Source organism: Triturus cristatus, chromosome 12, assembly GCF_964204655.1.
Source record: "Triturus cristatus chromosome 12, aTriCri1.1, whole genome shotgun sequence".
Taxonomy (NCBI): domain Eukaryota; kingdom Metazoa; phylum Chordata; class Amphibia; order Caudata; family Salamandridae; genus Triturus; species Triturus cristatus.
Genome location: NC_140595.1, coordinates 6,496,420 through 6,508,694, shown reverse-complemented (window position 1 = coordinate 6,508,694; position 12,275 = coordinate 6,496,420). Strand labels below are relative to the sequence as shown.

Below are 12,275 nucleotides of genomic sequence, written 5' to 3'. Positions count from 1 at the left end.
GTCCCAGGAGAGCAGGAGGTTGGTGTAGCTGGAGGGCGGTGAGTGTGGGGTGTCAATGGCTGTCGGGGGGTCTGGCTGTTCAAGCTGTCATGGATGTCTGCAATCATGCGGTGGAAGAAGGTGGCTAGGGAGTCGCAAAGGTCTTGCGACGGCAGGATGTCGTTGGAGCTGGAGCTGGGGTTGGTGAGTTCCTTAAGCTGGACAGTACCAGTACTTGTCAACAGCATTAAAAAACTGATAGCTGGACAGTACCTATTATTCTCTGTAACATTATAGTAGTTCATCTGGACAGTACCAGTACTTCTCTGTAGCATTTAAGTACTTCAGCTGGACTGTACCAGTACTTGACAACAGTATTAAAATACTTCAGCTAGCCAGTATCAGTTCTTCTCTGTAGCATTATTTATTTATTTATAAAGTTTTATATAGCGCAAACTTGACCCAAGAGGGTATCAGAGCGCTTTACATTTAGGATCGTTGCGTTAAAAGTTACATCAGATACAAGAGCATAGTAAGGTACAGTACACATAAAGAATGTCACAAGAATTCGTAGGAGGTGGGGGAGGAAGGAGTAATAGAGGGGAGATGAGGAACTGTGCCCAATGTCTGGCTGGGTAGGTGACGGTCAAGGGGGAAACCAGGGCCAATCTCCTCATTAGCTGTCTAGCAGCTCCACCGGTCATCAGCCATGTTGCTCAGGTCTCAGCGTTCAGGAAAACCAGTTTTTAGTTTATTTGATTTGCGAAGGTTATATAGCGCTGTCTATACCCGGAGGTATCAGAGCGCTTAACCAGAGGATCGTTGCATTACAAGGTACATCAAAAGGATTGTATAGTGCTGGCTAGACCCGGAGGTATCAGAGCGCTGTAACAGAGGAACATTGTGCTACAAATTACATCAGTTACAATAGCGTAGTAAGGTACAGTAAACAAACAACGAGGTTGAGAGAATTTGTAGGAAAGGAGGGGAGGAAGGAGCCATAGCAGGGAGACGAGGAAGAACTGTGTCCAATGTCCGGCTGGGTAGGTGACGGTCGAGGGGGAAACTAGGGCCAATCTCCTCATTAGTTGTCTAGCAGCTCCACCGGGTATCAGCCATGTTGCTCAGGTCTCAATGTTTGGGAAAAACATTTTTGAATAGATACATTGGCTACGAGGATAGAGGTAAAAGAAGGAGGTGGGGGGAGTAAAAACAAGCCAGAGAGGGAGCTAGGGCTACCATATAGGCCTATGAGGGATGTGATCAAGGTCTGGTCGGAATCCGGTGGTAGGGAAAACTGTGGCAGCCATCTTGGGGTCAGGCAAGGGATTCTGACCTTGGAGGTAGATACATCCGGTAACCATTTACCGTTAACTCTCCAAGTGCAGGGGCGCCCCGCCACCATTTGAATTCTCATGGGCCGATTTAAAGCCCCCCCCCGCTCACCGGTCATTAGGTCATGGAGGGCCTCCGCCGCAGTGCTCCACAGTTCAGTCACAGTACCCTCAGGCCGATGCGACTTGCCGCGCTCCGGTCACCAGTGCTGTGCGCTTGTAAGGGATGGGGTGGCCTCCCCTGATCTGCTAAGACCAAGCGGAGTTGTCGTCCGTTGCTTAATGGCCCCTCACCTCTATTTGAAATGACAGCCGACATTTTGCACTGTTCCTCCGCCGTGCTCCCGGACCTTGGCAGAGCCCACCAGGGTGTCTGTTCCATGCCGCGACACACCCGTTCTCGCTCTACTTGCTCCAGAGTTTCAAGTGCTCTATTTGGAAATGTTTAGTGCGCTTAAGAGCGTGGGAGTGTTGCGCGGACCGGGATCCGAAGCAAAAACATTACAGTACTTAAGATGGACAGTACCAGTACTTGTCAACAGTATTAAAATACTATACCTTACCTCGACAGTACCAGTACTTCTCTGTAGCATTATAGTACTTCAGCTGGACAGTACCAGTACTTGACAACAGTATTAAAATACTTCAGCTAGCCAGTACCAGTACTTCTCTGTAGCATTATAGTACTTAAGCTGGACAGTACCAGTACTTGTCAAGAGTATTAAAATACTGTACCTCGACAGTGCCAATTATTCTCTGTAGCATTACAGTACTTAAGCTGGACAGTATCAATACTTGTCATCAGTATTAAAATAGTGTACCTGGACAGTACCAGTACTTCTCTGTAACATTACAGTACTTAAGCTGGACAGTATCAATACTTGTCAACAGTATTAAAATACTGTACATGGACAGTACCAGTACTTGTCAACAGTATTAAAATACTATACCTTACTGCGACATTACCAGTACTTCTCTGTAGCATTATAGTACTTCAGCTGGACAGTACCAATACTGGTCAACGGTATTAAAATACTTCGGCTAGCCAGTATCAGTACTTCTTTGTAGGATTACAGTACTTAACCTGGACAGTACCAGTACTTGTCAACAGTATTAAAATACTGTAGCTGGACAGTACCAATTATTCTCTGTAGCATTATAGTAGTTCAGCTGGACAGTACCAGTACTTGTCAACAGTATTAAAATAATGTAGCTGGACAGTACTGGTACTTGTCAACAGTATTAAAATACTTCCGCTAGCCAGTACCAGTACATCTCTGTAGCATTACAGTACTTGAGCTGGACATTCCCAGTACTTGTCAACAGTATTAAAATACTTCAGCTAGCCAGTAGCAGTACTTCTCTGTAGCATTATAGTACTTCAGCTGGACAGTACCAGTACTTGACAAAAGTATTATAATAATCCAGCTGGACAGTACCAGTACTTGTCATCTGTATTAAAATACTTCAGTTAGACACTAGCAGAACTTCTCTGCAGCAATACAGTACTTTAGCTGGACAGTAACAAAACCTCTCTACAACTGTACAATACTTCAGCTGGACAGTGCCAATACTTCTCTGCAGAATTAAAGTACTTCAGCTCGACAGTACCAATGCTTCTCGCCAGCGTCACAGTACTTCAGTGTCTATACTTCTGTGCAGCATTAAACTACTTCAGCTGGACAGTACCAATACTTGTCAACAGTATTAAACTAATTTAGCTGGCCAATACCAGTATTTCTCTGTAGCATTACAGTACTTCAGCCGGACAGTACCTATACTTGTTAACAGCATTAAAATACTTCAGCTAGACAGTAGCAGAACTTCTCTGCAGCAATACAGTAATTCAGTTGGGCAGTAACAAAACCTCTCTACAACTTTACAATACTTCAGCTGGACAGTGCCAATACTTCTCTGCAGGATTACAGTACTTCAGTTCAACAGCACCAATACTTCTCGCCAGCGTCACAGTACTTCAGTGTCTATATTTCTCTGCAGCCTTACAATATTTGAGCTGGACCAAATCAGTACTTTCCTACAAGACTACAAATTGTGATTCAGACAATATCAGTACTTCAATGCTTAATACTTCAGCTGGACAGTGCCAGCAATTCTCAGCAGCATTGCAACACTTTATCTGGACAGTACAAGAAACTCTCTACAGCATTACAGTACTTAATCTGGACAATACCAACACTTTCGGCAGCATTACAGTACTCCAGCTGGACAGTGCCAATTCTTCTCAGTGGTATTACAATGCTTTAGCTGGATAGTACTAGAACCTTTCTCCAGCATTACAATACTTCAGCTGAACAGTACCAACCCTTCTTGGGATCATTACAGTACTTCAGCTGGACAGTACGAGAATCTTTCAACAGCATTACAATACTTAATTTGAATAGTACAAATGCTTCTCGGCAGCATTACAGTACTTCATCTGGACAGTGCCAGTACTTCTCTGCTACATTCCAATACTTTAGCTGGACAGTACCAGAACCTCTCTCCAGCACTACAGTACTTCGCCTAGACAGGACCAACACTTCTCAGCAGCATTACAGTACTTCAGCTGGACAGTGCCAGTACTTCTCTGTAGTATTACAACACTTTAGACATTTTAGAACCTCTCTCCAGCATTACAAACTTCATCTGGACAGTACTAACACTTCTCGGCAGTGTTACAGTACTTCACCTGGACAGTGCCCATATTTTTCTGCAGCATTACAATGCTTTAGCTGGACAGTATTAGAAACTCTCTCCAGCACTACAATACTTCAGTTGAACAGTGCTAACACGTCTCAGGAGCATTACAGTACTTCAGCTGAACGATGCTGGTACTTCTCTGCAACATTCCAATACTTTAGCTGGACAGTACTTGAACCTCTCTCCAGCATTACAGTACTTCAACTCGACAGTACCAACACTACTCGGCAGCATAACAACACTTTATCTGGACAGTACCAGAACCTCTCTCCAGCATTGCAGTACTTCAGCTGAACAATACCAACGTTTCTCGACAGCCTTACAGTACTTCAGCTGGACAGGGTCAGTTCTTCTCTGCAGTATTACTACGATTTAGCTATACCGCGTCAGTACTTTCTGACTGGACTACAAAATGTGATTGAGATAAGATCAGTTCTTCTTTTTTACTGGATGTTAATACTTTGGCCCCAGAGTACCAGTACTATGAACACACCTGACGGTACTCAATGCAAAATGACAATACTGAGCGTCAGAGGTCTTGGGGCCAGTAACAGGAGTAGACACCATTAACCGATGTCCAACAGTGTCCACATCTGGTGGAAGGGCATGGAATGTGTTTACTTAGCAACAAGGAAGCCTCTTTTTGTATCAAAGTATGGATGTGGTACAGAAGGCAGAGTCTTCAACTCTTTCCTAAACTGGAGCAGCGTTGGGGCGGTCCTGATGGATGCGGGGACGTGTGGGGCGGTCCTGATGGATGCGGGGACGTGTGGGGCAGTCCTGATGGATGCAGGGACGTGTGGGGTGGTCCTGATGGATGCAGGGACATGTGGGGTGGTCCTGATGGATGCGGGGACGTGTGGGGCGGTCTTGATGGATGCAGGGATGTGTGGGGTGGTCCTGATGGATGCGGGGACGTGTGGGGCGGTCTTGATGGATGCGGGGATGTGTGGGGTGGTCCTGATGGATGTGGGGATGTGTGGGGCGGTCTTGATGGATGCGGGAACGTGTGGGGCGGTCCTGATGATGCGGGGACATGTGGGGCGGTCCTGATGGATGCGGGGACATGTGGAGCGGTCTTGATGGATGCGGGGATGTGTGGGGCGGTCCTGATGGATGCGGGGCTGTGTGGGGAGGTCCTGATGGATGTGGGGATGTGTGGGGTGGTCCTAATGGATGCGGGCATGTGTGGGGTGGTTCTGATGGATACAGGGACACGTGGGGCGGTCCTGATGCATGAAGGGATGTGTGGGGTGGTCCTGATGGATGCGGGGACGTGTGGGGCAGTCCTGATGGATTCAGGAAACGTGTGGGGCAGTCCTGATGGATGCAGGGCCGTGTGGGTTGGTCCTGATGGATGAGGGGATGTGTGGGGTGGTCCTGATGTATGCGGGGATGTGTGGGGTGGTTCTGATGGATACAGAGACACGTGGAGCGGTCCTGATGCATGCAGGGACGTGTGGGGCGGTCCTGATGGATGCGGGATGTGTGGGATGGTCTTGATAGATGCGGGGACATGTAGGGTGGTCCTGATGGATGTGGGGATGTGTGGGGTGGTCCTGATGGAGGTGGGAACGTGTGGGGCGGTCCTGATGGATGCAGGGACGTGTGGGGCAGTCCTGATGGATGCGGGGATGTGTGGGGCGGTCCTGATTGATGCAGGGACACGTGGGGCGGTCCTGATGGATGCGGGGACATGTGGGGCGGTCCTGATGGATGTGGGGACATGTGGGGCGGTCCTGATGGATGCGGGAACGCGTGGGGCGGTCCGGATGGATGCGGGGACGTGTGGGGCGGTCCTGATGGATGCGTGATGTGTGGACGGTCCTGATGGATGCGGGGATGTGTGGGGCAGTCCTGATGGATGCGGGGATGTGTGGGGCGGTCCTGATGGATGCGGGGACGTGTGGGGTGGTCCTGATGGATGCGGGAACTTTGGGGCGGTCCTGATGGATGTGGGGATATGTGGGGTGGTCCTGATGGTGGGGGACGTGTGGGCGGTCCTGATGGATGCAGGGATGTGTGGGGCGGTCCTGATGAATGTGGGGACGTGTGGGGCGGTCCTGATGGATGCGTGACGTGTGGACGGTCCTGATGGATCTGTGACATGTGGGGCGGTCCTGATGGATGCGGGGACGTGTGGGGCGGTCCTGATGGATGCGGTGACGTGTGGGGCGGTCCTGATGGATGCGGGAACTTTGGGGCGGTCCTGATGGATGTGGGGACATGTGGGGTGGTCCTGATGGTGGGGGACATGTGGGCGGTCCTGATGGATGCAGGGACGTGTGGGGCGGTCCTGATGAATGCGGGGACGTGTGGGGCGGTCCTGATGGATGCGTGACGTGCGGACGGTCCTGATGGATCTGTGATGTGTGGGGCGGTCCTGATGGATGCGGGGACGTGTGGGGCGGTCCGGATGGATGCGGGGACGTGTGGGCGGTCCTGATGGATGCGGGAACTTTGGGGCGGTCCTGATGGATGTGGGGACATGTGGGGCGGTCCTGATGGATGCAGGGACGTGTGGGGCGGTCCTGATGGATGTGTGACATGTGGTCGGTCCTGATGGTGGGGGTGTGTGGGGCGGTCCTGATGGATGCGGGGACGGGACGTCGTTCCTGATCCTGGACACACAGATGGAACAGGCCTCTTGTCTTGTTTTTTATGTCTGCGCTTCTTGGCCTGCAGGCTGACGGCGCCCGGGTTGCGCCTAGGGCAACCAGAGATGGTGCGCTGGTCTGCAAGAGAAGCAGGGGTGCTGGCCCTGATGGCTTTGTAAATGATTCAGCTGGGTTTGAAGGTGGTCGGCCAACAAGGAGAGCCAGTGGCGTTCCACCAGGACGGGGTTCATGAGATCATATTCCTTCAGGTCCTAAATTCTTCTGATCCAGTACCCTTGTGGTGACCACAGCGGGGTAACTGACAGGCACGCATGCATACAGGCAGCCATGAAGGGGTAACTGGCAGGCGCTCACTGGGTGCAGACAGCCATGAAGGGGTAGCAAACAGGCACACACTGGGTTCAGACAGCCATGAAGGGTAACTCGCAGGCACACTGGGTGCAGACAGCCATGAAGGGTAACTCGCAGGCACACTGGGTGCAGACAGCCATGAAGGGGTAACTGGCAGGCACACTGGGTGCAGACAGCCATGAAGGGTAACTCCAGGCACACTGGGTGCAGACAGCCATGAAGGGTAACTCGCAGGCACACTGGGTGCAAACAGCCATGAAGGGGTATCAAACAGGCACACACTGGGTTCAGACAGCCATGAAGGGATAACTTGTAGGAACACCGGGTGCAGACAGCCATGAAGGGTAACTCGCAGGCACACTGGGTGCAGACAGCCATGAAGGGTAACTCGCAGGCACACTTGGTGCAGACAGCCATGATGGGGTAACTCGCAGGCACACTGGGTGCAGACAGCCATGAAGGGTAACTCGCAGGCACACTGGGTGCAGACAGCCATGAAGGGTAACTCGCAGGCACACTGGGTGCAGACAGCCATGAAGGGTAACTCGCAGGCACACTGGGTGCAGACAGCCATGAAGGGTAACTCGCAGGCACACTGGGTGCAGACAGCCATGATGGGGTAACTCGCAGGCACACTGGGTGCAGACAGCCATGATGGGGTAACTCGCAGGCACACTGGGTGCAGACAGCCATGAAGGGTAATTCGCAGGCACACTGGGTGCAGACAGCCATAAGGGTAACTGGCAGGCACACTAGGTGCAGACAGCCATGAAGGGATAACCTGTAGGCACACCGGGTGCAGACAGCCACGAAGGGGTAACTCGCAGGCATGCACTGGGTGCAGACAGCCATGAAGGGCTAACTCGCAGGCACGCACTGAGTACAGGCAGACATGGATGGGTAACACGCAGTGTACAGGTAGCCTTGGACGGGAACTGGCAGGTATACACTGACTACAGGCAGTCATTGAAGCTTAACTCGCAGGCAGGCAGTGAGTACAGGCAGCCATTGAGGAGTAACTTACAAGGCAGACAGTGGATACAGGCAGCCATTAGAGGCTAACTGTCAGGCATGCACTGGGTACAGGCAGCCCTGGAGGGTAATTGTCAGGCAGGCACTGGGTACAGGCAGCCAAACAGAGGTAACTTGAGTAACACACAGGCATGCACTGGGTGCAGGCGGCCATGGAGGTGTAAAACACAGGCATTCATTGGCTGCAGACAACCATGATGGGGTAACTCGCAGGCACACACTGGGTACAGGCATCCATGAAAGGATAATTCGCAGGCACGCACTGGGTGCAGACAGCCATAGACGGGTAACACACAGGCACACACTGGGTGCAGACAGCCATGAAGGGTTAACTCGCAGGCATACTGGGTGCAGACAGCCATGAAGGGGTAACTCGCAGGCACACACTGGGTGCAGACAGTCATGAAGAGGTAACTCGCAGGCACACTGGGTGCAGATAGCCATGAAAGGGTAACTCACAGGCACACTGGGTGCAGACAGTCATGAAGAGGTAACTTGCAGGCACACTGGGTGCAGATAGCCATGAAGGGGTAACTTGCAGGCACACTGGGTGCAGATAGCCATGAAAGGGTAATTTGCAGGCACGCACTGGGTGCAGACAGCCATAGAGGAGTAACACACAGGCACACACTGGGTGCAGGCAGCCATGAAGGGTTAACTCGCAGGCACACTGGGTGCAGACAGTCATGAAGGGGTAACTTGCAGGCACACTTGGTGCAGATAGCCATGAAAGGGTAACTCACAGGCACACTGGGTGCAGATAGCCATGAAGGGGTAACTTGCAGGCACACACTGGGTGCAGACAGCCATAGAGGGGTAACACATAGGCACACACTGGGTGCAGGCAGCCACGAAGGGTAACTCGCAGGCACACTGGGTGCAGACAGCCATGAAGGGGTAACAAACAGGCACACACTGGGTTCAGACAGCCATGAAGGGTAACTCGCAGGCACACTGGGTGCAGATAGCAATGAAAGGGTAATTTGCAGGCACGGACTGGGTGCAGACACCATAGCGGGGTAACACACAGGCACACACTGGGTGCAGGCAGCCATGAAGGGTTAACTCGCAGGCACACTGGGTGCAGTCACGAAGGGGTGGCTCGCAGGCAAGCACTGGGTGCAGACAGCCATGAAGAGGTAAATCGCAGGCACACACTGGGTGCAGACAGCCATGATGGGGTAACTCGCAGGCACACTGGGTGCAAACAGCCATGAAGGGGTAACTTGTAGACACACTGGGTGCAGACAGCCACCAAGGGGTAACTAGCAGGCACACTGGGTGCAGACAGCCATGAAGGGGTAATTTGCAGGCACGCACTGGGTGCAGACAGCCATAGAGGGGTAACACACAGGCACACACTGGGTGCAGGCAGCCATGAAGGGTTAACTCGCAGGCACACTGGGTGCAGACAGTCATGACTAGGTAACTCGCAGGCACACTGGGTGCAGACAGCCACGAAGGGGTAACTCGCAGGCACGCACTGGGTGCAGACAGCCATGAAGAGGTAACTCGCTGGCACACTGGGTGCAGACAGCCATGAAGGGTAACTCGCAGGCACACTGGGTGCAGACAGCCATGAAGGGGTATCTCACAGGCATGCACTGGGTACAGGCAGCCATGGAGGGGTAACTTTTAGACATGCAGTGGGTACAAGCAGCCATTTGGGGGGATATTTGTCAGGCAGGCACTGTCTAGTATAGGCAGCTTTGTACGGGTAACTCGCAGGCAGGCACTTGGTACATACAGGCAGTCATGGAGGGGTAACTATCACAGGTATGCACTGGGTGCAGGCAACCATGGAGGGGTAACTATCAGGCATGCAGTGGGTACAAGCAGCCATGGAGGGGTATTTGTTAGGCAGGCACTGGGTAGTATAGGAAGCTTTGTAGGGGTAACTGTCAGGCATGCACTGGGTGCAGGCAGCCATGGAGGGGTAGCTTTCAGGCATGCTGTGGGTACAGGCAGTCATGGAGAGGTATTTGTCAGCCTTGCACTGGGCACAGGCAGCCATGGAGGGATAACTCACAGGCACACAGGGTGCAGTCACGAAGGGGTAGCTCGCAGGCAAGCACTGGGTGCAGACAGCCATGAAGAGGTAACTCGCAGGCATACACTGGGTGCAGACAGCCATGATGGGGTAACTCGCAGGCACACTGGGTGCAAACAGCCATGAAGGGGTAACTCACAGGCACACTGGGTGCAGATAGACATGAAAGGGGTAACTTGTAGACACACTGGGTGCAGACAGCCACGAGGGGGTAACTAGCAGGCACACTGGGTGCAGACAGCCATGAAGGGGTAATTTGCAGGCACGCACTGGGTGCAGACAGCCATAGAGGGGTAACACACAGGCACACACTGGGTGCAGGCAGCCATGAAGGGTTAACTCGCAGGCACACTGGGTGCGGACAGTCATGAATAGGTAACTCGCAGGCACACGGTGCAGACAGCCATGAAGGGGTATCTCACAGGCACGCACTGGGTGCAGACAGTCATGAATAGGTAACTCGCAGGCACACTGGGTGCAGATAGCCATGAAAGGGTAATTTGCAGGCATGCACTGGGTGCAGACAGCCATAGAGGGGTAACACACATGCACACACTGGGTGCAGGCAGCCATGAAGGGTAACTCGCAGGCACACTGGGTGGAGACAGCCATGAAGGGGTATCTCACAGGCATGCACTGGGTACAGGCAGCCATGGAGGTGTAACTTTTAGACATGCAGTGGGTACAAGCAGCCATTGGGGGGATATTTGTTAGGCAGGCACTGTCTAGTATAGGCAGCTTTGTTGGGGTAACTCGCAGGCAGGCACTGGGTACATACAGGCAGTCATGGAGGGGTAACTATCACAGGTATGCACTGGGTGCAGGCAGCCATGGAGGGGTAACTATCAGGCATGCAGTGGGTACAAGCAGCCATAGAGGGGTATTTGTTAGGCAGGCACTGAGTAGAATAGGCAGCTTTGTAGGGGTAACTGTCAGGCATGCACTGGGTGCAGGCAGCCATGGAGGGGTAACTTTCAGGCATGCTGTGGGTACAGGCAGTCATGGAGGGGTATTTGTCAGGCTTGCACTGGGCACAGGCAGTCATGGAGGGGTAACTCGCAGGCATGCACAGAAGTGTCCACAGCAGGCGTTCTCCAGCCTCTCCCAAGGGCGACAAGGCAGCAGTGCAAGAGGCTCATGGTGCAGGCAGCCAGGGTCCTTGAAGTCGGGGCCGGGTGAGCAGGTGCACAAGTAAAACTAGGCACCCCGTCACGGGAGGAAACGGGGTGTCTGCTGCATTGGGACTGACCCCCGGTACAGCAGGAATCCATCGGCAGGGTGGGTGCTTGTGCAGGCGGTGGTGTCTGCAAAGGTTGTGCCTGCCCTGCTCGATGGTAGAGGGGTCGTTTTGCACCGGGTAGAAATGTCGCTCGTGCACGGGTGGGTCAGTGAAACATCGCACTGCAGCCAGTAACCTGCCGGACAACCCCTGGGGTGACCCACTGTCCCAGCTTCCAGGGCTCTGGGCCTGGGGGCGGGTGTCACACCTCTCCAAAGTGGAGGGGGGGGGGGGGTCCCAGAGTGGACTTCAGCCTGCACGCTGGTGCCTCACGGGCTGGGGCAGGGGGGCTCACTCACCTCTTGTCACTCATCCTTCCGACGACCTCCCACCCCCAGGGGCCGCCCGCCTCCCTCAGTTTCTTTTCATAGACCCCCGCACCTATCACCGATGTGCGATCTGCCCCCCCCCCCATTTATAGGATGTGGGCGTGATCATGTATCCCCCCCCCCCGCGCCCCGGGATGTGCTGGTCCTATATGTACAATGCCCCCCACCCCCACATGTGGTCCATGCCCCCTTCACCGACGTCTTTGGCTAGAAGCCCCTCCCATGTCTCAGTGCGTGCAGTCCTTTGAAGTGCCCCCCAACCCCCTCGCCTGCACGTCTTCCCCTCCGGTGTGCTCCCGCCCCCGCATGTGCCCCCCCAGGGCCTCTCTTGCTGCTGTGTGTGGGTGTCTGACGTCATCGAGGCTGAATGACAGCAGCTCGTGGCTGAGCGCTGCCCCCTCCCTGTGCCCCCCAGGGCCCCTCCTTCTACCATCTTCATTCTTCCTTTATCTGCCCATCGAGGCCTTTTCTCTCTCGCCATCCCCGCCCCCCTCTGCCCTCGCACTGCCTCTCTCTTCTGCATCCTTTGCCCCACACCCCTCTCTCCTGCCCTATCATGTCCCTCCTGCCCTCTCACCGCCCCTCTCTTCTGCATCCTCTGCC

The 12,275-nt window shown here is 53.4% G+C and overlaps 1 protein-coding gene across 1 annotated transcript in view; it reads right to left on the bottom strand.

Annotated features, from left to right (window-relative positions):
* CBARP (CACN subunit beta associated regulatory protein) overlaps positions 1 to 11,665 on the bottom strand; it is a 109,384-nt gene extending 97,719 nt beyond the window's left edge. The window contains exon 1 of the mRNA XM_085637802.1: positions 11,643 to 11,665. The gene's annotated coding sequence lies outside the window, so the exon portion shown is untranslated. The remainder of the gene's footprint in view (positions 1 to 11,642) is intronic.
* Positions 11,666 to 12,275: the final 610 nt, after the last annotated feature.